The 27997-nt window shown below is 35.9% G+C and overlaps 1 protein-coding gene across 5 annotated transcripts in view; it reads left to right on the top strand.

Moving 5' to 3' along the window:
• Positions 1-27997, top strand: part of ST18 (ST18 C2H2C-type zinc finger transcription factor) — a 168837-nt gene that overhangs the window by 48840 nt on the left and 92000 nt on the right. Inside the window, exon 1 of one of the 5 annotated variants that reach the window (XM_010401185.3) lies at positions 20008-20098. The exons of 3 other annotated variants lie outside the window; for them this stretch is intronic. The gene's annotated coding sequence lies outside the window, so the exon portion shown is untranslated. Of the gene's footprint in view, positions 1-20007; positions 20099-24906; positions 25029-27997 lie in introns of those variants that run through there. One more of the 5 variants, XM_010401186.3, reaches the window with a different exon arrangement.

Genomic DNA, 27997 nt, shown 5'->3' with positions numbered 1-27997 from the left:
ACTGTCTCTTAGTTACTTAGATCAGGAAATTTGGTATTTTTCTCTATGTTGTACACAGATTCACTGACACTATAAGATGTTCTCAGAAAGAGACAAATAGCTGTTATCAATATAGAAGTCTAAATAATGACTAGTGACCTACCCGATTTCTCTCTTCAATCCAATTTTTCATTATTTCATACAGTATTTAATTTCTCACATAGTTGCATTTTCAGATATCACGACTTTTAACACCGTTACTTTCCTTCATTTGCACTGTAGTGCACCATGATAATTGTTCAGAGGAGCAGATGCTGACAGATGCACAAACGTAAGAAAACGTTCTGTATTTGCAGTGGCAGTATAGCAAACATATTTTTTTCAATAGGCTGAGATGTGCTTGTACCTTGAAAGCACTTCATTGCATGTACTGCAAGTAAGATCTTGCAGGAGTATCCGATTCTGGCATGATATTTATTGTCTGGCTGCAGGATGCTTGCCTGGACTTTTCTCTATATATGTCCAATTTTCTTTTCGTTGTTCTTACATTTTAAAAGTCTGGGTAACCTGCTTATGTGAGGAGTAAGAAAGAGAAATGGAATGAAGAAAAGTAAAGCACATATAATGCCAGGAGGAGAAATAAATTTTTAGTATGGAGTTTTTTCTCCTTTATATCTTCTCTGTTTTTTTTTTTTCTGATTTCCCAAGATTTTGGTTATAGTGATAAATGTTACCACTTACCTGGTAAAGTGTTTGAAATGGATGGAAAATAGTTGATTTACAGTGTACTTGGGTGATAACAGTACTTTTTCTCTGCTCTAATCTTAGCCAGTTTACAGTGAGCTTTATGCTTACTCTTTGCAAGTGCACCAGTTGTTTGGGGCTGGGAAGAAATGTTTCCCTCACTGATGAACTCATAGATGTAGATGAGTCTCCACTTGTCTGTAAGGCTTAGCTGTGTAAATGATGAAGTTAGGCTCAGAATGCCAGGTGACAATGATTAGGCAAGATGCTTGATCCTCTCTCTATTGGTCTATTAAAAACAAACAAACAAACAATGAAAAAAACACACAAAAAACCATAGCAAACCTTCCCTGTAGCACCAGCTCATGGGGCACTATCTGGTATAGCAACCACCTAGCTGTGTACTTCATGCCTCCCACCTAGTCATACCAACCTGCATCTAAGTCAGAAATTCCTCTCTCTCCAATATCTTATAAACCAAGTCCGTAAGTCCAATGTACTCTGAGAGGACTGGTTAAAGAAATAGTGTCTTGGAGGGTACAGATGACATCTTGGTGGCTTTCACAGGTGCCTTACTAAATTTATGGCTTCAGTAAGCCACATTCTTGGCATCTAAAGGTGCTGCATGGTCAGGCTTCCTGTTGCTCGTACCTTGTAGGATTCTGTGTTGTTTGTGGAGACACCACCACTTTTTACTACACAGTAGCTTCAACTTTATACTAATTCAAAATTAAAAATAAATATGTCCAGGTGCTTGGCAATTAAATATTTTTAGAAGACTAAGATCCTACTTTAAGTCTGAATAGTTAAATTTTGTACTGAATGCATAGTTAATTATATCAATTTCTACATTTGCAGTAAATAAGGAAGTTTTTAAATATAATAACTCACAGAATGAATACAATACTACCATGAATAGTAGGTAGAAGAGGAAAGAGGGTTAATATGTCAGACATTATAATAAGTATATCTTTATGTGTAAATCAAAAGATCTAAAATGTAAAATATTACCATTCACGAGAATTGGCAGTAGAAACAACAGAGCTTTAATCTAAAGTACACTAATGCGGCTCAAGTATAATCAGGGTTGAATAAATATTCATCACCTGTATTATATTATACTGTACTCTGAAGAGGAAGATACAGAAAAAAGTACAGGTCCATATTAAAATTCAGTTTTTGGCTTTGCAAGCTTGTTGAAGTCATTAATTTATATGCAGCTTTATAGCTAAGGGCTGACTGGTGTTGCTGCTCAGAGAATGTGCAGTTCTGTCAAAGTCAAAATGTTCCACTGAAGTGGCCAGTTTTGCATGAATTCTCTTTGAAAAGGGAAGGTGTGGGGGGAAATCCAATTCCGTCAGAACAAAAAAGGTTAAAACATTAACTTCAAGCTGATTTTTCTTGTTGACATTTGGTATTGTGCCTTAATACAAAACAACACAGTTGCTACTGAATTCTGAATAATCAAAAATTATCATTTGAGGTTTTTGTTGTGTTAGCCTTTGCTTTGGTTTGGGAAAGAGCTATGCTTAGAGTCTTAAGTTTGTTCACACATTTTGGAGTCCTTTTCAGATTAAAATAAACAGACATCTGATCCTCCAAGGATGATACTGGTCCCTTTCTCAAATCCTGAGAAACAATTTCTTTTATTTTTAGTATTTTACAGTAACATTGCCCTTTTCTTAATTCTGGTTTCCTGCTGTGGTCCCAGTATCCTGTTTCTGCTAAGAACATATATCTCACACCTTTTAAGTTTGCTTTCTACTCAGGAGCAGAGAACACAGACAATAAATTGAAGTTGATGAAGAGAATCGGGCAAAGACCCTTTATAAAATTCACCCAGTGCTGTGCCCTAGAAAGTCTTTCTTGTTCACAGCCTGGCTAACAACAATTAGAAACAAAGCTCAGAGAGAAGATCTGAATGCTGCTTGTCCAGGGTGAAGTTACTCACAGCTTTCCAAGCCCCTAATGACACTGTAATGAAAGCACACTGCATCTGCCAAGGACTGGTGTTTTCTCATAGATAAAGATGTTGGGAACTTGACATTTTCGATACACAGAGATTCCTGACGAAAGGGATTTATTCATCACCCTGCACTGGTTAAGTGAACTTGAAGATTGCATTAATCACCAGTTGCAGATGGTTTCCACAGTTTTACATTTGTACTTCCAACCACTTTGGTTTCACGTGTTTCAGGCAGATTATTTTTTAAAGTGTCAAGTAACATCAACAACTGCTGAAGTTATTCACACTTAATCATTGCTTTCACTTACTGGTGAAAGATCCCCTCACAGGAACCCTTGAGGAATCTGAAGTGAGATACCTTGTAAGAATATTGTTTCTTTCAAGTATTCTATTCTTCTGAGCCTCAGTTAATTATACCCGTGTTACTACAGTTGCCCTAACTCAAAGGTAGTTAAGGGTACTTAGTTATTCATTCGACTGTGAATAAAGCTCATAGCTTCACCTTAGGTGGAAGTAATTAGCTCAGAAACAAGTAATTTCCAGCTAGGGAGGTGAAAATCCTGTGAAAATAATTGATGATAGGACTAGTAGTAGAAAAGAGGTCATCTAGTTCTTGGTCCTGTACCTAAAATATGAGATTATTCTTCCTTCTATGCTTTGAAATGTCATTCCATTCATCAAGTTAAATATACAGTGGATTAATGACACCAGTGTGTTCTAGCCAAATTATTTCCCTTTTGAAATTCCGTCATTGTAAATGACAACATTATTTCAGTAAGCTTTCATATTCTTTGTAACAATAACAAAAATTTTGGACAATATTACACATATTCATCAGATCCTTTTAATGTAGGTCTGATTTGCAAATTGTTTGTTTCCTTTCTTCTGTACTAGATGAATATGTTACTGGTGAATAAATGTTTCCATTATTCAATTAGTTGTATAGATAGTCAAATAATGTTTAATTTTGTGACCTATTCACATTTTTCCATCAATTGGTACTAAAATACTGACAAGTAATTATTTTCATTATTCAACCAGCTTTTTAAATGATCAAATAATATTATTACGTTAAATTCAATTATTATCAGCAAATGAAGAAATGAGTGTTAGAGTATTGTCTTTCATTATTTGCTTCAACACATTTCCCTGTGCCATGAACCTGCTTTGAGATGTTTCCTGTAAAAGTAAGTCTTTTGTACACTCACACATACGACCGATATAACCTCAGACTGAGGAATAAACCTAATGGACTGGAGGAGAAATACTGCAGACCTCACTTCTCCACTGTTGGTATGGAGGTTGACCACATCCTTTGAACTCTGCTTCTGTCAGTGGTTTAGCACGTGCTTTTTTTTCTCCCATATGAGAAACTACAGACTACTATTTCAATAAATACAATATTTGTATGTTAATGATGTTAATGCTGCTAATTGGAATTCATTGTTCAGCCTGAAGACAGATCTGTTTGCAAGTTATAGGCTTTCTTTCCAAGCCAGTTTTGGATTTTAACACCACCTATTTTTATTTGGTATATTTTGAATTCAGCCTGACATGGTGTTCAAAAACCACTGGTATAAATATGAAAGAATATTAGTGTAGGCAGAAGAACACTGCAGTGCACTTGACAGATGGAAAAGGTTTATGGTGAATGTATCATTGCCCTATGGTGGAGAACAACACTGTTCATAGATTAATGTTCATTTTATTACAGTCATACCTTACCCTCAATCTGTGTGTAGAATTCTCTGTGAAGTCATTGTGATCTGTGTTCATCAATCAAGGGTAGTATATGACACTTAGGACCATATTTTCAAATGTCAGCTCTTGGCATCTGGAAACCCTCTGTCTTAATGTCCAAAATATTTATTGATATGTGCAAATATTGGTGGTTACAGAATGTTTTTCTGAGTGAGATAGTGAACCTGAAGTGTTTGAAAAATTTGCTGATTTTGATTTACCTGTTTGAGTTAAATTGAGCCATAGGCTTAAACCAGATGCACTCATTTAAACCAGTCCCACAAAATTTCCATTCACAACGACATTAATGCAATTTCTGCCTGGCTGTATGGCAGTGCAATCCCCTTGCTGTGTAGCTCAGGATAATATCTATCATTTAATTATTAAATCGATTAAATTTGGTTATATATAAACCCAGTTAGCAATACCACAGTTCTGAACAAAGACTTTGGACCCTATGAAGGCCTATGTTAACATATATTTCAAGAGAGTTTTGCATCATTTGAAAACCTGCCTATTTGCACTGTTTACATGTAAGCAACGTCTGTTTATCACCATTGCTGGTATCTCAGACTTCAGATAATATAAGTAAAAAAGTGGTCCCTGAAACAAGTCTGGGATAATCTCTTCTTTATAGCATACAGTCAAATGAAGAAACAATTTTGTCCACACTTGCTCAGCATGACCTCTACACTTTGTGAAATCAGCAATGACATAGGATTGTATTCTTCTAAATTGATATTATTAGAAAAGTCCTCTAACTGTTGAGATTTGAGAGGAATAATTTACCGTCAATATAATTTCCTGTGTCTCCCTTTGTGATGCTCTAATGAAGTTATTATAGTTTGGCCCTTCAGCCTATGACAGATTGAATTTTCCATGACTTAATGATGTGACAAAGTCATTGCTCAAAGGCAAATATACTTTGTAACTGATAAACTAATGCAAATTAATTTATACTTCAAGTAAACTTTTTTAAAAGGCATCCTACTTTATTTTTTAATTCAAATTAAAACCCAAGCACTATAGTAATTTAGTGGTCTTAAGAAAGCAATAAGTACAATCTGTGATGTGAAAAGAAGTATTGCTACAGGATTAGGGAAGTTTCAGAACTTTAATCTTTTATTTTCCATACTGTTTGACTATGACGATGGCCAGTGTCCTTTTAAAAAAACTTTATCTGTATCATAGGCTGATTTAGAACAGAAGGAGGAACTGGATGTAAAAGTAATTTTCACTTGTCATGTTCATGCAAAGAATATGTGAATTATTACTCTCAACAACAAAAGCTTTACCCAGATTGTCAATTCACTTATTTCATTGCCTTTAGGCCAGAACTCTGGACAAGGGTTTGGTGCTGTCACATATCCTTTTCCATCTCATTTAAGTGATCTGGCCTCTGTTTTGGGAATGCATTTTTATTGTGCTGTTAAGCCCTGTGTCCCACACATGAATATTTCATATCTCTACTAAGTGCTTACACTGAATATATTAGCCCCTGGTTTTACTTTTTTTTTTCATGCCTGTTGCCACAAATAAGGTGGTAAGCATGGCCTAAATATACATGAATAATCCTTTATGAGATGGGAATTTTCAGATGCCAATAACAGCTACTTTGTCAGGTTTTGGCTAGGCTATTGAAAATGTTTAAACATAATCTGTCCATCATATTACGTAAGCATTTTTCTATTTATATCTGCTTTACCAGTCCACAACAAACATAATGAGCAACAAATGAAGCAGTGGCCAAAAGACACGTTTATGACTCATGCATATGCCAAGGGACTGTCCTAATATGGGCACTGCTTGGCATTTCTGCTAGCAACAGACCAGAGAGTAACTCTTATTTGACAGTAGTTTTTAAGTTTACAGTCAAAGCCCTAGACTTTACTCATCTTCATGTAAATTAATGGTAAAGTTACAATTGACTTGTTCTACTTAATATGAGAGATATCAGGGGCTGAAGACAGAGGCAGTTCAAACCAGTATTTTACATCCAAAGCACAGTACAAACAAGAACAAAATTTGTCCTGTACTGTGGTAAAAAGAAAACATGTAACTGTGCCCTTTTGATGCTATTCAGACAGACCTAAACTAAATTAACACTGCAATTTAGCTACACCTATTATCTAAGAAATAAGCTTGGCTGTGGTAATGGCCAAGATTCATAACCTCATTTCACCCATTCTTGTGATGACTAGAATATTTCCCAACAATGAATCTCCTGATAGTTTATCGAGATTGCATCTATAGAGCTGAAAATATATGTGCACTTCCCATGAGTGATTTTGAGATGAACGACGGAAATGGAGCAAAGAATGAGTTAATAATAGGGCAAGAAGGATACCTTATATCATGTTAGGGAGGAATGATCTATGTTTTGGGCCTGTGTAGAAACTTCCTTCCATGGTATTCTGTTGCTGCCTGCCCCTGAGGTGCAGCCAGGCCCAAGACTGCGCAGCCATGCCCTGACTTGCTTGAGCCACGTGCTCTGAGACCGCCTTTGCTCCCGGCGCGGGTAAAAGTTGTAAAAAGCACTGACTCTCTGGAGCAGTGGCCAATTGGCCAGTTACCCTGGGTCCGCCCCCTGCCTTCCCCTCTCCCTTCCCCCGAATAAAAGAGAGAGCTCGGAGTGGGCCTGTGCTGTTTGGCTCTGCTGCCCTTCTGCTAGCGGCTTCTGTGTGTCTGTCTTGGACCGAGAGCAATCTGCTAGCAGGATTAAAGCAAAGAGCGAGAGCTATGTTTCTACTTCTTTGCTTCTGCTCTTGGTATCAGCTTTGCAGCTACCACTTGCGGCTTTTGGAGCTACTGAAGTGCTAGATCGCCCATGCAGTCTCTCTAGGCAGCTTGGGGCTTTCTAAGGCACTGAGCTATGAGCCTGGCTGGCTAAGTGTGCTGTAAATATATCCACAGTATTCTATCCTAAGGTTTAAAAAGAATATGCTAGGGGACTTTCAACTCTTCTGTTTCTCCCATTTGCACACTGGAGTTATGAGCCAGATGTACAGGTGCTCCAGGAGACGTTCTTGGGACTATCTGGTTGTGGAGCACCTGACAGATGAACAGCTATATATAAACATTCTATCTCGTTAAGCATTTCTTATTTACTTAGCATAGTTATGTGTCCTTTTGCTGTGGAAACAGGGCCCCTCTCCATCTTCAGAAGGTGCTGCAGGAATCATGTCTCTATTTTTTAAAATCACGGTAGCCTTCCCTGCAAGCTGTACGTGCAAGGCTTGGAAGTGGTGCAATGATCCTACCAATGTGCAGCTCTGAAATAGCCTATGTCTTGGCTACACAGAAGAAATCTGTGCTAACATTCTGAGTCCTCCTCCATCAGTGCAGAACAACTTCAGAAGTCAGCTATATTATAATACCTCTGTTTGACTAATCAAGTGCTTCGTATAAAGTCCACTTCTGCTGTTAAAAACTCCTTGGTTGATTTCCTGTACTTCCAATGAGCCCAATCTCCTTTATTCAACACAAAAAACTCCTTCATCAAGGAGTTTACATGAAGCTGTAGAGTAGGATGCAATATTTGTTACACAGGGAGTCAGAGAAGCAGCGTTATTACCACCATGCAGGTTTGGAATTTATTGACATCTCTGCTTCAGACTGGAGCCTTGCCACCAGTTTATACTAAAAGCTTGAAGCATGCTGAGTTCAATGGAAGCTTTTTGTATTGAAACCTGAGTGCTGCATCTCAAGCTCTAGGTGCCTATTTGTTGACTTTTCAGAAATAAACATGTTAAAAACCCTTTTTAAGGGTTAGAAGAGGTTCCATATCACCAAATGAAGTTTTTATCTATATGTTTTATTTTGTATTTATTTTTCAATCATCTGCATATTAACATCTGATTAGCAACCATTTGTTTAAGAGAGCATATCAGGTTATCTGGCTGGAGATAACAAAGCATGTTTTCCATAGAGGCTTCCAGACTAGAGGCTACACAGATGTGCCTGAGTTAAAAGGATCTCCCTGTCTACTTTGAGAAGTGTAGATGGCTTCTGTATTTAGAGAAAACTCATCTGAAGCATCATAAAATAAAATGTACGGAAAATATAATATTCCATAATTAAGATTTCTAATGAATTGCCTTGTTAATCCATACAGTGTATGCATGTTGCAAAATTTTCCTGGCTTAATTAGTGCACTTGCTGATTATGTTTATTTCCTGATGTACACACTGATTAAGCATTGTCCATACACTGAGGCTTGAAGCAAGATCAGTCTACAAAATAGTACCTAGTCATTTAACTGGAGACTCAGAATGCAAATAGATCAACTTATGTAAAATTAAATTAGTTCTAATAGAACCCATTTTGACTGAGCAGCTGGTGACACATTATAAACAGAATTCTCTTGTTATGTGAAATAAAGGGCTTCTGCTAACAGATGCTTATATACTTTTAAGCCACAAAAAATATTGTATTATGTTTAAGGTCTAAAGTTAATGAAAGAAGATAAATTCTGAGCTTGTTAGGTAACACTTCTGCACTGGATCTCAGCATTCTCATCTGAATACTGTATAAGGTCAGGTAGCCCCTTGCAACTCTCCATGTACGAACTTAAAAGTGAGTAATCACTAAATCATGAGTCTCACAGCTAGCACATCAAACCTTCTCTCTTTAACAAGCAGTGTCTGTCAGCTGATTTTTGAAATACACTATTAAGGTTTGCTACTGTCCCTTAAATCTTAATTATTTTGTTCTTTTAATATAAATGAGTACTTTTTGTTAATTATTTTTTTGGAACATAATTTCAGACTTGTCTCAACACTCAAACTAGCAATTATGAAGCAGTTTTGTGCCGTTCCTAGTCAACGTTTGACAATGAACCACACTTTTTTCCTAGGAATGCTGTCAGGCTTTCTGAAATGTGTAAAGTCCCAGTGATAGACATTTTCTTGGTGACAGAACATTTAGTGTTCTGTATGAATGAGTCTGGTGTGTTTAAACTCCTGGACATACTGATAATTTATGGTAAATTTGGGCCTTCAAGAAAAAGAACAGAATAACTTCAATAGAAATAAGTAAATTTTTATTATAAGTAAATTTTAAATTTATAAAAAAAAACAAGTGAGTAATACATTAAAGGTCTAAATTTGTATTTTCTGGCTTAAATGGATTTAACTCTGGTCATGGATTTATTTAAAGATAACTTTTTGTGAAGAAGACATTATACTTATGGGCTCCTTGATTCTTGTTCTGCATTTGACAATGCTTACCCTAGCAAAATTTCTCTCCTTAACTGATTTTCTGCATACAGCAGCATACAAATTAATGCATATGGATGCTTTAAAACATTACAAAATTAGTCATATCTTTGGTAAGTTAATTAGGAAAACAATCACATGTTTCTTTTTTTATTCAATTCCTGGTGAATTTATGATTGCATTTTGGTTTTTAGTCAGTGGCACCTACTAAGCAGAATTAAAAATATTGGTTGATCTGGTAGATTTTTTCTGGCTTTACTCAGTTTTAATTTAATATCAGTGTATTCTATGGAGTTAGAGGTCTACAGAGTTTATGCCACTGTATTTTAATCAACTCTTGCAGAACCTAGATGAGTAAAGACAGATGAAAGTCATAGCAATTTAAATATATAATTCTTACTATGATTTGAATAAATGAGCAATAAAGCTTAACTCAAAGAATTGCATTTGTACTTATTTTCTTAATGCAAGGTTGAACTATGAAGATGAGGATTATCAATTAGCATGGATCTTGTACATTTGCTACTTCTTTTTTACAACCTGGAAGATACACTAGCTTCACATTTGAATAAAATCACCTGAATGTACATTTCTTCAATTACCTACTTTGTGTATTTTGCTTGAAAATGTGAGATAACATTTTTTTATTTAAGGGACTTAAATTTTTATCCTTATAATTTAGCTCTCTGTTTCTGTGGGGAAAAAGGAATTCAATATTGCACATATACAATCAAACATTGATATCACAATTGCTGCATAAAATTATAGTTTAGATGCATTATAAAAAGTACTGAAACATTCTACACTTAGAACTGATTTGTAAAACAAAAAAAAGGTTGTAATGTGTTCCAGGTATGGTTTGATATTTTATGACAAGTCTTTCACATGTTTATTCACATGTTTATTCATACACAGACTTGAAGAGGAAAAAAATGTTACTGATTGTTCATGACTTGATAATTAATTTCTTTTTGCACTTTGAGTACCTAAACCAGAAAATATTTTTCCTGGATACTCAAAAAGGCATGGTTCCAGTTTTCTCTTCTAGTAATGTAATAGTACCCTTTTCACACTCTTGTTTTCTGAAAAAGACTTTTGAAAAACAATTCTACTGTTTTCATTAATATTTGGAAAGGATAATTTTAACGTGAAAAGCTGGTCTTTAGAGTATTCTAGAGAAAGAATACACAAAGAAATACACATTAGGTACTTAGGCAGTAATGTTAGGAGGCATTTTGTAAATGTGAAATGTAAATTTCGTCTTTAAATACAGTCCTTTATTCCATCATTTCAATTAATAAACATGTGTGAGAATTAAATTTTTAAACTAATTTCCTCCATAGTCACTTAAGATTTTAATACTGCAGAAAAGAATTAAAATGCATGAATCTTTTAGCAACCCTCACTGGTACATTATAGTTCTGCTCCAAAGAGTTTCCAAACTATGAAGAAAAAAGCCTGTCTTTTGTACAAGTGAAGTTTTTTGCCTCCTGTGTCTAAAAAGGCAAGCGTCTTTATACCCAGGAATTGTGCTTTTAAGTGTGGTAGGCTCTTAATTTGCCTGCTCTATGCCTTAATGCAAAGCTCTTTAAGTTGGAAGGGTGTTCTCACCTATCACTGTAATGAAAACATTTAAAAGCGTTAGGTTCACTAATCATAGACATAACACAAAATCTAGCTCAATGGCTTTCTGCAGATATTAGAAGCAACGAACAACAGATAAGAATGGACTTTAATCTACACCAAAGTCTGGGAGACTAGACTGTATATCTGAATTTACATGCAATTAAATCATTCCTCCAAGGATGTCCATTTTACCATATCTCATCTCTTCTGTGTTCCCTTGAAGACACTGAAAAAAACTCACACCACTATGACTTCTAATTATTTGAAAACAATCCCAATTTAAATTTGCATAATCTCATCCTTTTCCTTGCTGTTTGTTGTTTGTCAGTAGCCTTTAATGGTAGTGAAACATCCAGCTGACTGAAAAACATTTACTGCTAGTCAAACCTTGTTGCAATAAAAACTGAGGCTAATAATATCATACCTGGGCACTGGTTATTATGGTCACAGTTTACCTTCCTGACACTGTCTCTGTGGTCTCACCCATTTTATACCCAGAAAAGAGAAAAACAACACACATTCCAGACTGAAATTTAAACAGCCAAAAATCATTCTACCATTATGCAAGAAGACAATACAAAGAAAGCAAACTCAATCCAAACACATTTAAATTGCTGCTTTAGCCTGCATGACCTTTTCATATGTTTCACACCAAAAAATGCCTAAAAAAACACAAAAATCCCAAAACAAAAGAACACAAAAAAATCCCCCCAAAAAACCACTAACCCCAAACTAATCCAAGATCGCAGCTCTGACAAAGTGCAAAGCTTCCTAATTTTCCCTTTCTAAAATGTATCAACTGCAAAATGCCAGTGTGCTAGGATCGGAATTAAAACCACATGAAGTGAAATATCAAACTTTATGCTCAAAAGAACTAAGAAAGTTCCCGAGACACAACCTTAATTTAAAGAAGCAAAATTGCAAGAAGTCATGCAGAGCAGTATTCTCCTCCCCTCCTTGGAAATGTGCAGCTCTTTATTATGGAAAGGCAGTAGCCCCTCTATAGTTAGAGTTGCAATCAACTTCCATTATAAAGCCCTATTTTAGCCCCCTGTAACTTTGGCTTGTAAAATTGGAATACAAATTGCCATATTTTCTCCAAAAGCAAAGAAGAATAGCTGAGGATTTTTTTTGTTTATTTAGTGGGGTGTGATGATTAGGTTTTATTTTTAGCTTTTTTTTTTTTTTTTTTGAGGACAAGTTTTTTAACTGTTACAAAGTTTAAGTGAGTAAGGAAAAATTAACACGTTTAAATTTTTAGGTTTTTGGAGATTTTTACAGTTGCTGCCGTATCTGCTCTTATTAGTTAAAATTATTTTCAAATGATTTAATTAAAAACCCTGTTGCCTTTTCTCTGTTAGGAGGGATGGGCTAATTTTTCTGCTGCTGCTGACAGAAAGAATATTTTGCTGGTGACTTTTATGGACATAGGACTAGGCAGTCTGATCAATATTTTCAAAAGCAAGTCATGTTTGGGAGTGTGGTGTATCTCTCAAAGCGGAGCATAATTCACATGTTGATCTACCTGGAGTTTTTGAGCAAGTGATTAGTTTCTGGGGCTCTCTGCATATTCTTGGTTGACATTTCCAACACAGAGGGAATGGCTGAGCTTTTAATTTAAAGACTGCTTTTAGAAATGCCAGAAGAAAACATATACTTAGTTACTGAGGGCTAGTGACTAATGACACAGTGGTTTACACTAGCCACTCCCAGCATTCAGCCTTATTTATCACGCTTGGCTCATTTCCTAGGATTAGGTCCAGAGTAGCCTCCGGCCATGTAGGCTGTTCATCAAAGTGTGTAAGAAAAGAAAGCAAGTCTAGTCCGTGGAAATATAGTTCCCCCTCTTTTCAGATGGTTGTTATCCCTTTCTGGATTTAAGCTTTTTAAATACTTTATGATTAAAGACCAGGCATTCTTGTAGGTCTCATTGATTCACTGAGGAAAAAAAAAAGACAAAAAACCCCTCTTATGGCTCTCCTTTACTTTTGTGTAAACTGCTGGGAAAAAGTTTATAATACTATTTCCATTCTATTAAAATTATCTCTTCAGTGTTATAAAGAAGATTTTTCTGCCCTGAAGGCTTAAATAAATTATGCAAAAACATTACATATATATGTTTATGTGTTTATATAAAATATATATTTGCACATAGATACTTGAAAACAGAAATCATTTTACATGTGCCTATTTATAGCTGTTTGGACAGCCAGAGTTTGCACACTCTGTGCGGACACTGTGTTATAACATTAAGTATTGTAATTGTTTACTGCATTAGTAAGGTATTTTAAAATCCTAACAAGATTCACAAAATGTAAATTTAAATCCAATTGTGATCATATACTCAAAATATTGCATACACAGACTTTGGATCCTTTTCACTCAACGCTTAAGATGTCCTTATGAGATCACTGTGTCTTATGGCATAATTTAACTCTTTGAACACATTCCAGTAAACTTATTCAAAGTTCAGCAACATTATTTTAATGTTATTAAAAAAACCCTGAACAATATAAATTCAGAAATTTTAAAAACAATGAAACTTGACAAGATTTAAAAAATATAATAGAAATCTCTGTACTAGGAAGATGGTTCTACTGAACAAGTCAGAGTGGTTTTAATAGGATATCTCTATAAAATATATCTTAAAAATTTAGAAGCAGAAGGAAAATCCTGTGCCAAAATCCTGGCGAGTTAAAGAAGGAAGAAGATGCCAATATTTTCTGTCTTTATATCCACAAAAGATATATTTAAAAATGCTTCTTTCGACTGGCTGTTTTCATCGTGATAATTAATGTTGAGACCCATTTGAATTTTGGTGCACCACATAGAATTTTTAAAACCCAAGAATGCTAAGATGTTTCAAGAACATCATTAGGGTTTTCTTTGGAGAAGAACTATGTTCTTCACATAAGCAGAAAGGAGAAGGAAAATGATGTGCAGGATTTCCCTGGAGGAAGCAGCTGTCAGGGATCATGTAAGACATTGCTGGCAATAGGTGTTGGAGTTTTGTGTATGTTGCTGAGAGAGCAGCAGAAAAGGTTGCCTTGGCGCTTTCCCAAGGCATGGCTATCAACTGCAAAGCTCTGAAGAACCACAGCTGGAAGCCAAAGGAAATATGAGGACAGGAACTTAGAGTGCAAGACAGGTGTTCAGCAGATGGGTGTTTACCTGTTGAATTCTCTAATCTGGAAAACCGTGGCATGTGAGCAACAGAAACAGAGCAAGCAGACACACTTGCCTGCAGGCAAGTCCAAATCAGAGAAAGAGTGTTTCCCAAACAGAAACTGGAATGATCCTAGTTGTGATAGGTAAGCTTTAATAAAAAATACATAAGGAAAAATATGAAGGGAATTGAGGGAAAGACAGAGATCAAGATATTTAGACGGCTATGTTGAGTTTTGTACTTCTCAGTACTATTTGGATTAGGTGAGCTTTGTATTAACATTGTCAGGGCTCATTTGGTCTGTTAGAAATAATTATATTCCCAAACAAGAGTCTGATGCTGCAGATACTCATGGTGAAGTTTTTCGAGGCTAACAGTAGAAGTTAGAGGCATCACCCCTACTTCTTACATTTATGGCACCTTCTAAAATTTATGATGGTGCGTGAAAGGTAGGAATGGCACATACCCTCACAAACACTTAAAATAGGCAGCAAACAGATCAATAATTTAGAAGTCAAAAATTCTCTAAAATAAGGTTTACATAAACAGAATAATTTTGCTTTCTGAGTCAAGACTTGAAAATTACTAATATATGACATGATCCAACATTGTGACTCAAAAGAATTTTTCCAGCTGATCAGCTATCTAAAATGCAAATGAAAATCTGGTAGTATCTAGAATAGAAAGTTACCACAATAGCAATATGATTATTGTTTTTTTATTTATGCATTTAATAATGCAATGATTAGGAGAAGGATGTGTTTGAAGCTTTTTTTAATTAGCAGCAAGAGCGGAGAAAATTTGTTACTATTTAGCCTTATTATGTGAGTTTTTGAAAGGATTAATCCGTATTTGACATCACCTACACCTAATTTTCAGTGATTATTAAATAACTGTTTTCAGTTACTTATTAAGGCTATATTTTAAAGTAAATAAGACTGCAAAAAGACAATTCTTTTCCCCCTAGTTTTAAATCTGCCTGAGTTTCATAAAACTGCAACTCTATCCAGCACTATTCTAATCTCGCTGTCAGTGAGGTACAATCCCAACAATAAGCTCCATTAAGATTACTTTTTTACATCCTTTGCTTGGAGAGTTTTCCATAGTCCTCTGCGTATGTTTATAGAAGGCCTGAGAGAATTGGGTGCATGCCTGCACTAAGAGGCTTCAAGAAAACTCACCTGAAATGTCTGTTTTCAGCTTTCTGTGATATAATCTATTGGCAGGAAAGGAGTACTTCAAAATTTGCTGGCTTTCTCTAGGGCAATGTTGAGCAAACATTTAAGAAAAAATTGGCTAGAGAGAAGATGAAATCTTTCTGTTATTTTAGGGAATAGAGTATTTCATAGAGAACATGCTGAAAACCTTTACATTCCCACAAGCCAATATATAATTTTAGTTGGATAATTGTTCCCTAGTTAATATTACTTCAGGTATCTTTTCTTCTTCTCCTTTCTATTCCTCTAAACTGACATTTTTGAAGTAATATGTTGTACAAACATGGTTAGTACATTTTCTAAATGTCATTTCAAAGTTGAATGTTTAATGAATTGTAGTTTTTATGTTATGTATATATCTGCCAGCTTTCCTCAGCATAAGCCTGGTAAAATAACTCACTCCAGGCTGATTTATTCTTTTTATTCAACCAGGTGCTTCATGGGTTTGGCAACTTTGGCAATGTTATTGTCTATAATGACTCTGCACTTGGTGCTTGATGATGCCAACGTGTGCAATGAATTTACTGGCACCAGCAGAGTATATTTCATTCCCTTATCTCTTTGTGAAGAATCAAGCTTCATCTCCCATATTGCTTGTTATTCAATATGTCTCATGTAATCTCTCTGATTTCTTTGGTGCCTCTCCCTTTCAGGAATGTTTAGTTGTGATTCTGCTGAGCTCATAGCTGTTCAGAGAAGTAGAAATATATCTGCTATGTTGAAGTTTCTTTATAATTATTGTCACTCTCGATTTTTTGTCTCCTGATGTCTCTTAGGCATCTCTGTTTTGTCTGGGAGGTAGAATCAGAAACAAGGTTGTCTCTTTTAAATAGATCTGGAATATCATTTGGTAAGATGGGGGGATACAGAAAGTACATCTATTTCTGCAGAGGAGGGAAAACTACTTTTTTTACTCTACTAGTCTCTCCTTCATAACTGGAAGATAAGCTAAATTCAGGTGAAAACATTGAAAACTTTAGTAGTATTTGGTACAATATTCATGGTACTTATTTAAAATTCTGTGCAGTTTTTGAAATTTTCCCTGAACTTGAATAGCAGTCAGGTAACTGGTGTACAGTCTACAAGGAAGTTTTCTTTGTCAGTCTGATTTATCTGATGTATTACCACCATTAATTTACATTTTTGTCTGCGGTCTTTGAGGAGTATTTTATTTATCAATTGAAGGCTATGAAGTCTTGCACCTGAGCATTCATGCACAATTTCTTACTACGACAAGTCTGAATAGTAACTACTACATATTGTAATGCACATTTGTTTCATTTGTGTTTCTGCAGCAAGACATCACTCTCTCCTATTATATTTCACTTTTACCTAAGTAGCAGTTTGGGGGATAATTTAGGTTTTTTACGTTTTTCTCATTAGTCTTGGAAGCTTTGAACTTCCTATTGCTTAGAGGATTAAAATAGGGTGACTGCTGCAACCTAAAGTTTTGCTAAGTTTTAAGCACTTACATCCTAAGAACTTTTTTTTAATGGAAACTGAACACAATCCAATCTGCCAGTTTTCCATTACTTACTGGACTCCAAACCATGCAAAATGCTAAGTTGTGTTAAATCTGAACTTTAATTAGGATTGATTTAACGACAAAGATCTTTTCTTTCTTACTTAAGTGTTTCAGTGGAATGTAACAAATACCTTTCAAATCCAGTTTTTAGGAAGCAGTTTTCAATATGCATGGCACTACACATGCAACTATATAGATAGTAATCATACAGGAAAAAGTAATCTGTATCTACAAATTTTACTCATCCTCTCAGTCCCATGTTCTTCCCATGTTCAAGAGGATCTGAATAGCTCTGTTAAATGAGCTGCATCTTTAAGGTAAATGAGGTGCTTCACAGTCCAGGACTATACTTGACCCTGGAAAAAATAAAGACAATGACCTAAATGCCAGTGTCTATGATCAATTAAGGCCATGCACAGCAGATCACAGAAAAAGGAAAAAAAAAAAAGGCTAGGAAAAAACTCCATCTGGTTCAGAAGACAGTGGCCAGTCCCATAAATAACACAAGCTGTCAGGAAAACATCATTCCTTAAGTACTCTGTGTATTGGCTTTCTGTCCAACTCCAGATCCACTTCAAGGAGCTTCAGAGCTTTGCATAGGCTTGGACCAAATCTTTCTCTTCATCTCACCATAAGTGCCTTGTTCATGAATTATTTCAAATTAGCAAGGCAGAGAATGAAATATACACAAGTAAAGAACACGGACATAAACAATTCTAGAATCTTATTGCACATGCACACAGACACACAAACACAAAAAAACTGACATATACACACACGAAAAAAAAGGTCTAGGTTTTCATTTTAGCTGAGCTTTTCTGAAACAAGAAACATCTGCAACACTATGTTTGGAAAATGTAATTGCAAACTCCACACTAAAGTGTGAGGTAAAGATGAACAATAAGCTTTACTTTATAATTATTATTTTTTAAATTATTCTCTTGGGACCGAAACCCATTTTTACTCCAGTAGTATCTATTACTAGGTATCTATTAAAGGTGAGAGTGCTAGGTGATGTACAGTCGCATGATAAATAAATAAATAAATGTTCTGTAAGTTTATGACATTAGTGCACAATAGAAATGTGCCTGTGTAGTTTTTTTCAGTTGGAAGACAGGTTTAATAAAAAATGGAAATACTACTAGAGAACATGAGCAATGCTGAGATGGTGTTGAGCCCTGACAAAAGAAGAGAAGAATCCACAGGCCCAGCACTGCCTCTGAAGTTTTCTATCACTCACTTCAAGAAAGCATCTGGCATCCCAATTTTCCTTCAGATGCCACTCAGTGTCTCCTCTCTGGTGTTAAATTTAGGGCTCAGGGTATGTGGGCTACTAGGAGAGCATTGAAAATTGCTTTCAACAGTCTTACCAATTTTGAGGAATTATCTCCTGTAAGGGGTAGCAAGGTTCCTTGGTTCAATTCTGCACTAAATCTCTAACAGGATGGATCCACTGCTTTTCCAGAGTGTTTCATCGGTTTTACTTAAACATCCTCCCCTCTACTGCAGAGGGAGACAAAGGAATCTCCATTTTTCTAAGGTCTTCCCCGGGGAACAGGACAAAAGACAAATAGTTTTTAGAAGTATACTTCCTTAGTTAAACACACGGTTTATAGCTGAACTTTATTTCTGAGGAATCAAATGGTTACTCCCACACCCAAAGTATTAAAGCATGTGACAATTGTGGCATGAACAGTGTGAAGAGACACTGTGGCTATTTTGCTTGCTGAGGGGTAAAATGGTGATCGCTATTCCTGCCTGCTAATCTGTTGAAGATAAATAGCAAACTGCTGCATTTACTTCTTGTCTCTTGTTTGCATTCAGAAGACAACACACAGAAAATTCACTTTGAAACATTTCCTTAAAGGTGCATGATCAATCCCTAGGGAGAAATTCACAGCCCGGGGAGAGCCTTGTGCTTGGGTTTGATAGTGACAGATAGCAATGGAATACGGTACTTAGTGCTCCGAACTAAGAGACCATTATGTGTGCAGCTCACAGTGAGACCAAGGCAGAATAAAGCTTCCCCCAGCCCCACCCAGAAGTGTGGCCGCCTTTGTAATTTTAATTGGTCTGTGTTTGTGGAGTGGGGCCTCTATTTACTTATGGCTTGGGGCTTGTGTTTACCAAGCCTGGTGGAGGCCAAGTGTCATATCACTGAAGCTTAGTTCCTGCAAGCTCTCCTGCTATATCTTGAGGCACTTTTCTTTTCAGTATCTGTGCCTGTCTAATTCACGAGCTTCTGTGAAACAAGCACAGGAGGGTACAAGGCCTACAGGGAGGAATTACACCTAATTACTCAAATAATTGCTAGGCTGTTGCCTTCTTAGTCACTGAAAATAATTTCCAGGTCCCTGGCTTTTATAGATAGTCTTCTAGAGGCAGGAGGACACAGCCCCCTTTTTAACTCAGCCCATTCACTCACAAAATCAGAACACTCGAGCCTGCAAAATTAATAAGCACCACTTCCATTACATATATTTTAGGTTGTTGTTGCCGTGGCGATAAAGTCAGGGACATTGAATCTCCTCTGTTGAGCCATTGTTATCATCCCTGGCCATCTGCTGCAGAGGAGTGATATTCCATCTCATTTGCATGATGACTGATATATGGGAGGTTTGGAAGGACATATGCCACAGCAATCATGTGATGAAAATTAAAGTGAAAGTTTTGGGCCCAGAGCCGAAAAAAATCTGTGTATGCGCATGAGGCTGTTGATGTGCAAATGTGAATCATATTGAGAAGGTTTGAATAGGGAGGTGTGACGTAAAGAGGGGACACAAACGCAGGTGCTTATCTCTAGGCAGTCAAAGGCGCTGGATGTCATATCATGGGAACTACCTTTCAAAGACACAGCTTTAGTGCACAGTTCAGCACACAAGGGAGGAGAAACATATAAGTTTTGGAAACAAAAATAAAGTAAGTTTAACAACTTTTTCACACTATGAACCCATTGATGTTTAAGCAACTTGTACTGTTAGTAACTTTCTGTCTTTTCTTTTTCGTTTGTGCTCTAAGCTTGCAAAAAGCAAATAATCCTGTCCATATACTGATTTTAAAATCTTGAGAGATTTTTATTAAGAAGATTGAGGGGTTTTAATCCATGTTTAAAATGCTCTCTGCAAACTTTTCTTTTTTGTTTAAATGACACTAATGCTGTATGCTTGGTCATTATCTTAAATGCTATTTTGGGCCTCAATTAAAAAATAGCTACTTGTAACTGCTTTGAGAAGGCTTTCTGAATAAAATGTCATGGTGTAATTGCATTTATACTGCCTCAGTAAAGCCTTTGTTCATATACATTTTACAATTGTGCAAATTTGCAGCTCTAGCTATTTGATTTGAGGAAATGATCACAAGGACACTTTTCCTCTCATTTTGAAAAGTTACTGAACTTAAAGACTGGCTTTTAAAAAAAGAGAGAGAAAAAAATGAGGCAGGAGAGGGAGAGAGTGGGACCAGTGTATTTGTAGGAACTGTTCGATAGATGCAGGTTCACTTGCAGTTCTGTATTACAGACCAGAGAGGTTTCTCATGATGTTTTAGAATGCTTTAAAAGCATGGTGTAATGCTTTTGAAATGAAAATTACTGATCAATATATTTATTAACTCTACTCTAAGGGAAAAAAGGTCTTTCAAAGCATGGCATTTCTGTCCTTTAAATTATTTGGGATTCAGAGAGTGAGTTAAGAGCTTCTGATTTAAAAAGAGAATACTTTACTTTAGAATGAATGTATGTGTCAGGAAAATCTTTAGAAACTTAAATGCCAGTAATATCAGGCAAGGTTGAAGAATGAAATGGACCTTCTGGGACAACATTTTGCAGGAGGATAATTTTTATGAAATAGCATTTGATGCTAGAGAAAGTCTGTTTAACACTGATCAGCAATAGCTCTCTCTCTCTCTCTGACTTTCTTTTGTCTTTAACAAAGCACTTAGTTCAGATTTTTGTCTTCCTTCATATGTAAATACCAAGACAATCTTGTGCAAGGTGCTGTGAATTTTTCCTTTAAGAGATTATAAAAGCACAAATCCCAGATTTTATCCTTAAACTGTAAAACTGTATGGGGTGAACTTTGTCAGTTAAGGATCTTTGTGGGATTCAAAATTACCATTTACTACCTCTTTTGTCAATTAAATTACTTAAGTTAATTGCATAGATGTGTCTTCTTTGGTTTGGCTGTGCAGTGGTTTTGTAATTCTTGAGGAAAAGTACAGCATTTATGATGAAAGCTTTCTCTGAGACAATAATATATTTCTGCTCTAAGGTGGCTAACAAATAATACAGATTTGGAATGAGGAATTTCCAAATATAGGCTTTGCCTCCTAACTTCCCAGTTTTGGAGCATTTTGTTTTTACTTGTAAATATCATCTTTGTGTTAGAGTACTTTCATGCCTGCAGGCTAAGATTACCAGTCTTCCTTTTTTTCCTCCTCCTTCTAAATATTCAATTACTCAATGGTAATTATTATTATGTGGCCTTCTTGGCTTACTGCATTATTAGGTTAATATAGATTTCTTGTGCCAAATTAGCGGAAATCACTGTTATACACAACAACGAATCACTTTTTTTTTTAAAGTTTTATTTACTTTGTTGAATAACAGGAAGACTTGACATCATGATGTTTTATTCTTAAGACTTTTAATAAAATATGTCTTTGAATGCTGAGCGGGAAAGGGCGTCTTTTTGTTTTGTTTTTTCTCTTGTAGGTTTCTAAAAAGTAGAAACTTTGGTTAAATTATAACTTAATTTGTTCAGATATTTATGAATAGGGATCTTTGTGACCGAAATTGCAGTTCAAGCCCCCTGATCTCTGATTCTCGTGACAGAGATGGGTAGCAGAGGTGAGAATACCGAAAATGAAAGAAGAGGAGCTGTCCAGGGTACTGCAGCTGATTAATATTTCCTGTTACTGCACCGAAAAACGTCTTTACTAAAGTGTTCACAAAACTGACACCGTTTGCTACTTTTTATTTTCCCCCTCAGAAACAGAAAAAAACCCACCCACCTTACAACGAAGTCAACTATAAAAACTATGTGCATGAAAAACTTAATTCAGGAAAATGTCATCTTTCTGTGAATAGCAAATACAGCCTCAGATCACAGTAACTTTCAAAAATTGCTTAGCAAGATTAAATTTTTGTGCAAAGGTTTTTGTCAAAGTTGCAGACAATAAAACTTTACCAGTCTAAATTAATCTATGAGTACAACACAAATGGTTACTATGGTAGTGCTGTAATGTAAACAAAACAAAGGAAAAAAAAAACCAACCCAGATCCCAATCTTGCATTACTTGATTGCTTTTGAAATGAATTCTTGTCCTTATGTGACCTGAAATGTGTGGTTCTAAAGCTATAGAAATCCAAACGATCATATTTGTTTGATATGAAATGAAAAAAAAATAGTTAAATTGAAAGTTTAACATCATGAAATTCAAAATCCCAAGCGGTATATAAACATTAAAAGAAACTTTGGACTGCTAATCCTAGGAAATGAGTTTTATGGATTGAATTCAACAAGGCTTCAGAAATGGTTCCATCTGCTGCCTAGCAGCTGGTGAAAGGATAAATTTAATTCATTAATTCATTTGGAAAAAAGGATCCAAGTAGTAAAGACTTCATTGCTCATAATGCACATAGGTGAAAATCAAAACTGAAATTAGGTCCAGTTGATCATCTTTGATAATGAGAAACATTTTCTTTGTAATTGTTATAATTATTTTGATCAGTCAGTTGACAGTATATTGGCTATATGCTGTTAACCACTATTTTTGTAAAGTTGAGAATAGTCCTGAAAGCATAACTCCTCTTCCAGAAAGAATATCCCTATTTTGGGAGTTACAGATTGTGTAGGTTTAAAAAGTTAGGTTGTTTCAGTGGAACAATATTGGTGTCTTTCTATGAGTATTCACAACTTGTCTCATATTAAGTCAATTTAAGAGTACAAAATAAGGGACTACTGAAATTAGAAAATAGACTTACGCATGGTTAAGCCACTGTAATAATCCTAACCCAGAACACCAAATGTAGTTTATTACTTTACTCTTCTATTAGACTCACGAGCTTGATCTTTTCTTTCCTTGTCTTCACCCATTTGCATTTCATGTTAAGTGCTAAAAACTTAGAGTATGAGTGAAAAGTATAAGTTAACAACTGAGAAAGGGTGATGTTTAAATCCAGAGTTTTAAAGCCAAAATTAATTGGACAAATGCTTCAATAAAAAATTGACGTTCAAGTTCTAGCTATAAAGTTTTCCAAATTACCACAATCTCCAGATAAAGATTTTTCTTTAAAGTGGTTGCATCTACTTACTTTAATCTAAATCACAAGCAATGAGTGCAAAGTTAGCTAAGGTATAAGTGGAAAAATCTCTTGTTCGTCTTTTACCAGGCACACAGGTGAACCTGTGCCTCATTACTTGCTGAGGAATACACAGGACTGATGAACCTGTTATCCTGAAACCAGCTAAATATCTTCCAATGCCTATTTTCAATGTTTCTGCTTGAGATGGTGATTTCATGAATGATATTTGGCTTTTCCCATTTCCTCTGTAGCCCATAGCTCACTGTGGTGGGTTTGTTGGATTTACTATAAAGGTTCTGTTCGCACCCTGTGGGTTGGGTTAAGAATTAGGATTTATGCATTTACTTCTACTGTTGCTTTGTTTATACAGCTTTGGTTTAGTTTTGATCCCTTTTTTTTTGCCTTTGAGGCTCTTCCACAGTGTCAGCTGCTGACTGATAGTAGGAGAACGGCCTCGTGGTGTGAATGAAAGGGACCTAGCGGTTGGTAAACAGAGATAAGGAATAAATAGAGCACAGGCAAAAGGAGATAGTTCTGTGGGAGCCCAGATTGCCGCCAGTCTGTTCAAGTGAGATGCAGTGCCTGTCCTTTTCCCAGATTAAATTAGTGTGCGAAATCTCCAGTGACCTCCTCCCCTTCTCCCCATACTCTTTAGCCAAGCTGAACAGCCTCTGCTGTAAAGTATTCATTTTATCCAGGGACAAGATGGACAATAGAACTCTCCCTGTTACTTATGGACAGCTGTCGTGATTCATGGGGCTTTTCAGCATTTCATTTTTCATAAGAGTTAAAAGGGTTTTACCTTGTAACTGACGAGAGGTTAGAAATGCAAAGATGCCAGCCCTGAGGTTGCCTGTAGTAAGGAAGTTAATAAATAAATATCACACACACACATACATACACACACAAACACATCCCCTCCCCAATGTGTGAAAGGCTGTGGTTTTTTGTTAGTCCTGCTCTTCTTATTTGAAGGGGTTTAATTGTGATAACATGATTACACTGAAGCATGAACTGCATGGAGAAATTAACAAGCAGAGACAGAGCGATATGCAGGGCCCCCAAGGTTCCCTAAATTAAAGGTGACCAGTGCAAGCCCAGTGAGTGCCCTTTTCCCTTCTTTGCCCTTGCTTTTGCCTACAACTCCTATCAGTTTATTACCTGCAAATAACTCCCAGGAAAGAGTAAACACTCGTGAGATACCTCTGTGGTCCCGTATTTTTTTTTTTGTGATTTACTGCAAATATATTCAGCATTTTGACTGATTAAATAGACCTTCGGCAACCTTGAGGGTCACTGTGTAGAGTATGTACATAGAAAATGCATCAGCCCATTGTACCCTGGCAGCTAATGAGATTGGTCGTTAAGTAAATGACACAAAGCCTACAAAAAAAGCTTAGCAGCTCACTAGAGTATCACAGAGTGTCCCTGCACACCACACAACGACACAAACAGTGGACTAACCTAGCCCACCCCTGCTTTATTCTACATCACTGCTTCCCTGATGTCAGCGTGAGAGGCAGAACAAAGGCTAAAAGGCACACGGTAAGTCAGTCTGACAATTATGCCCTAGGGAGAAAGTAGAGCAAATCTTAGCCTAACCATGGGGTTGAAAGTCCGTTTCTAGACAAGTAGGTCATAATGAAGGGATTTTTTTTCCCCCTCTGTCACTTCATGATGGGGAGAAAAAATGTCTCTGGAATCAAGGTTGGGTTTGTTTCTTGTTTGTTTGTTTCCTTTTCTCTCTGTCTGGTTTGCCAGCTTACAAAAGTTTCTGGAATTCCGAAAGTAACACAGGATGTTTTGTGAACTGGATATTTCAATTATAGTCTAATGAATTAAATATTCCTTATAGGAACTGCCACACAGTAATCATTTTCTCAGATGTACTTTACATCTGATGAACTTTACAGACAGAAAGTTTCTTTTTACTTCTCTTAAAAATCTGCTGAAAATATCTTATATATATGAATACAAATTTCAATCCACTAGACAGCTACTTACACCCCTAAATCCCTGGAACGGTTTTTACAAGTATGCAGATATAAATGAAGTTGCTACTATAATTTTGGGATTTTTGAAAAAGATTTTTACGTGATGTCTTTCTCTGTGTTGTCTTTTACGTGAGCTGAAATTAAAGAGTTGAAGATTACTGCTTAACAGTTGCACAGTCATTACTTATTTTCTTTGCACAGCAGCAAAATATTCAGCTGATATCTTATAATAGCAGGTGCCTGCCTGTGTAACCAATGATAAAATCTTTTCTAGTAGTGCTTCAGTTTAGTACCTCAGGACCCTTTATTTTGCTGAAAAATGGCAACAGGAAGTTGCCGGAAAGTCTTGTTTGCATTACTAAAATGTTTCTGTCTGCTTTGCACTTTGGAGGCTCAGGGGATGTTAGCTTCAAAACAACATGATATTATTGCAAGATGCCTGTGTGCGTTAAGTAATGCTTCTTCTCTCCTCCCTGCAAAACCACTGCAAACCATATGTTTTAAGAATGCTTTATCGAATACAGACTGTTAAAGAAGTGGGGTTTAGATTTCAGTCTGCATTACAATTGATGTTTTGTTGGGTTTTGGGGGTTTGGTTTTTTGTTTTGTTTGTTTTTTGATTTGTTTTGCTTTGCTATGTTTTGCTTTGCTTTGCGAGACATTAAATTTAGAAAAAACTTGCCAATATATGTGTATTTAGACATATCAGGATAACCTGACCCCTTAATTAAAACTCTTCACAGGTCACAGAAGTCAGTTTATTATGATATGTCACTTACCCAGGAACATCCTTTTTACTGCATGGGCAATAGAATTATCACCACAGCTTACAGACCCTAAGATAAAACGTGACATTTTTAACATATACATTTGATGATTCCTTGCAAAGGGGTATGAGAATGTGCATGTATACAAATCCATGTGCGCATATTTATTAAAAAAGTTCATGTATGCAAAAAACTATATTCACCTATGTAGTATCCTGGTTACCTGACACTCAGTATATATTAGGTATATATCTGCAGTTATATCTGCAGTTATATCTGCTCTTGCATTTCCCAGTAGTTCCAGTTCAGGAAATACAATGAGAAAGTAACAAAACTCAAGTAAAATGGTGGTTTTTTTTTTTTTTTTTTATTTTCCGTATTTTTTAAAGTTGTGTACATCTCAGCAATGTTTTCTTGTGTTACCTCAGCAAGTATGAGATATTCAGGCATCAGAAAAGAAGCTTTCTTTCTAAGTCCTATAATTCAAACCTAGATCAACAGAGATCTAGCAAGCTTCAGTCTTACAATAGTTTTGCTTTAAAATATTCTAATTGATATAGAGTTTTCAGTTTATTTTAACAGAAAATATTCCAAGATACTTGATGTCAGGTGCATCCCCAAAGCTTTTAAAAATTAGCATATCCCTGTGACACAGTCATGTATCCTTTTTACATACCTACACCAACAAGAGTAAAGGATATTTGATATTTCAGCATTCATCACATTAATAAGTTTAGCTGTTTATACTATTAAAAGCAAAGAGTGGTTTCGTAGGGGTAATGCACATGGAGCAGTGTTACAGAAATCATACTGCTGTAATCTGACACTTACATTCTGTAATCCGACAGGCTGAGCTTCAGTAAGTTTTAGTAGTTTTTCGCAGCTTCATTTTTTTTCCTCGTTTGTCATTTCTTTAGTACACCTAAGAGAAAAGACAAAGAAAACTTGATTTCTGATAATTAATGTCATTCATCTGATCTCCCTGATAAAGTATGAAACACTCCAGGTTTTTAGAAACCACTTTTCACTCGACTTTGGACTTTGCGATCCAATAGGAGGCCTCTACCTTTATCTTAGTGCACAGTTCCAGGGCACAACACCATGAGCTGTGCACACCGATCTGAAAAGCTTTATGGTATTATGCAGTTGATTTGAATGATTCTGAATCAGTTTTTTCTCATGTTTATAGTTTTTCTAGCCAGTTATCCCAAAATATCTGATATTCCTGACAAACAAGCAAGTATCTCCAAAGTCACTGACAAGCTCATGAAGGCCTGACGCTGTCACGCCAAACTAAAACATAGCAGATAACATGCAGAATAAACTTTATATTCTACTATATCCACAAGTGTATAGAGAATCTAGACCAAAGTCTGTTACTGAACTGACTGATTTTGGAAGTGTACATATATACCTGGGGTCGGGTCACTTCTTTGTAGATATCGTGCGCATAGTTGGGGATTATTAAAAACTACATAAGCAGAATCTATGTTTCTGGATTTTAATTCTCTTGAAGTACTTCAGATTACAGATATTGTTTAATGAATAATAAAAAAGGTTTTCTTCCTCTTAACTTTTTTAGTATTTACATCAAATTTCTTTAGAGGAGAATTGCTCTCTTTTATGTTCATGGAAGACTTTTAATGACACTAGCAGCTCTTGCCTTTCTAAGTAACAGACTTCTGGTTCAAGAAAAGGTGATAACCTATCAGCAAAAGTTACTTTAGAATGACGATGGATTTACCTTCTTGGG

Source organism: Corvus cornix, chromosome 2, assembly GCF_000738735.6.
Source record: "Corvus cornix cornix isolate S_Up_H32 chromosome 2, ASM73873v5, whole genome shotgun sequence".
NCBI lineage: Eukaryota > Metazoa > Chordata > Aves > Passeriformes > Corvidae > Corvus > Corvus cornix.
The sequence above is the reverse complement of the archived record's forward strand: the minus strand, read 5'-3'. Positions and strand labels throughout refer to the sequence as shown.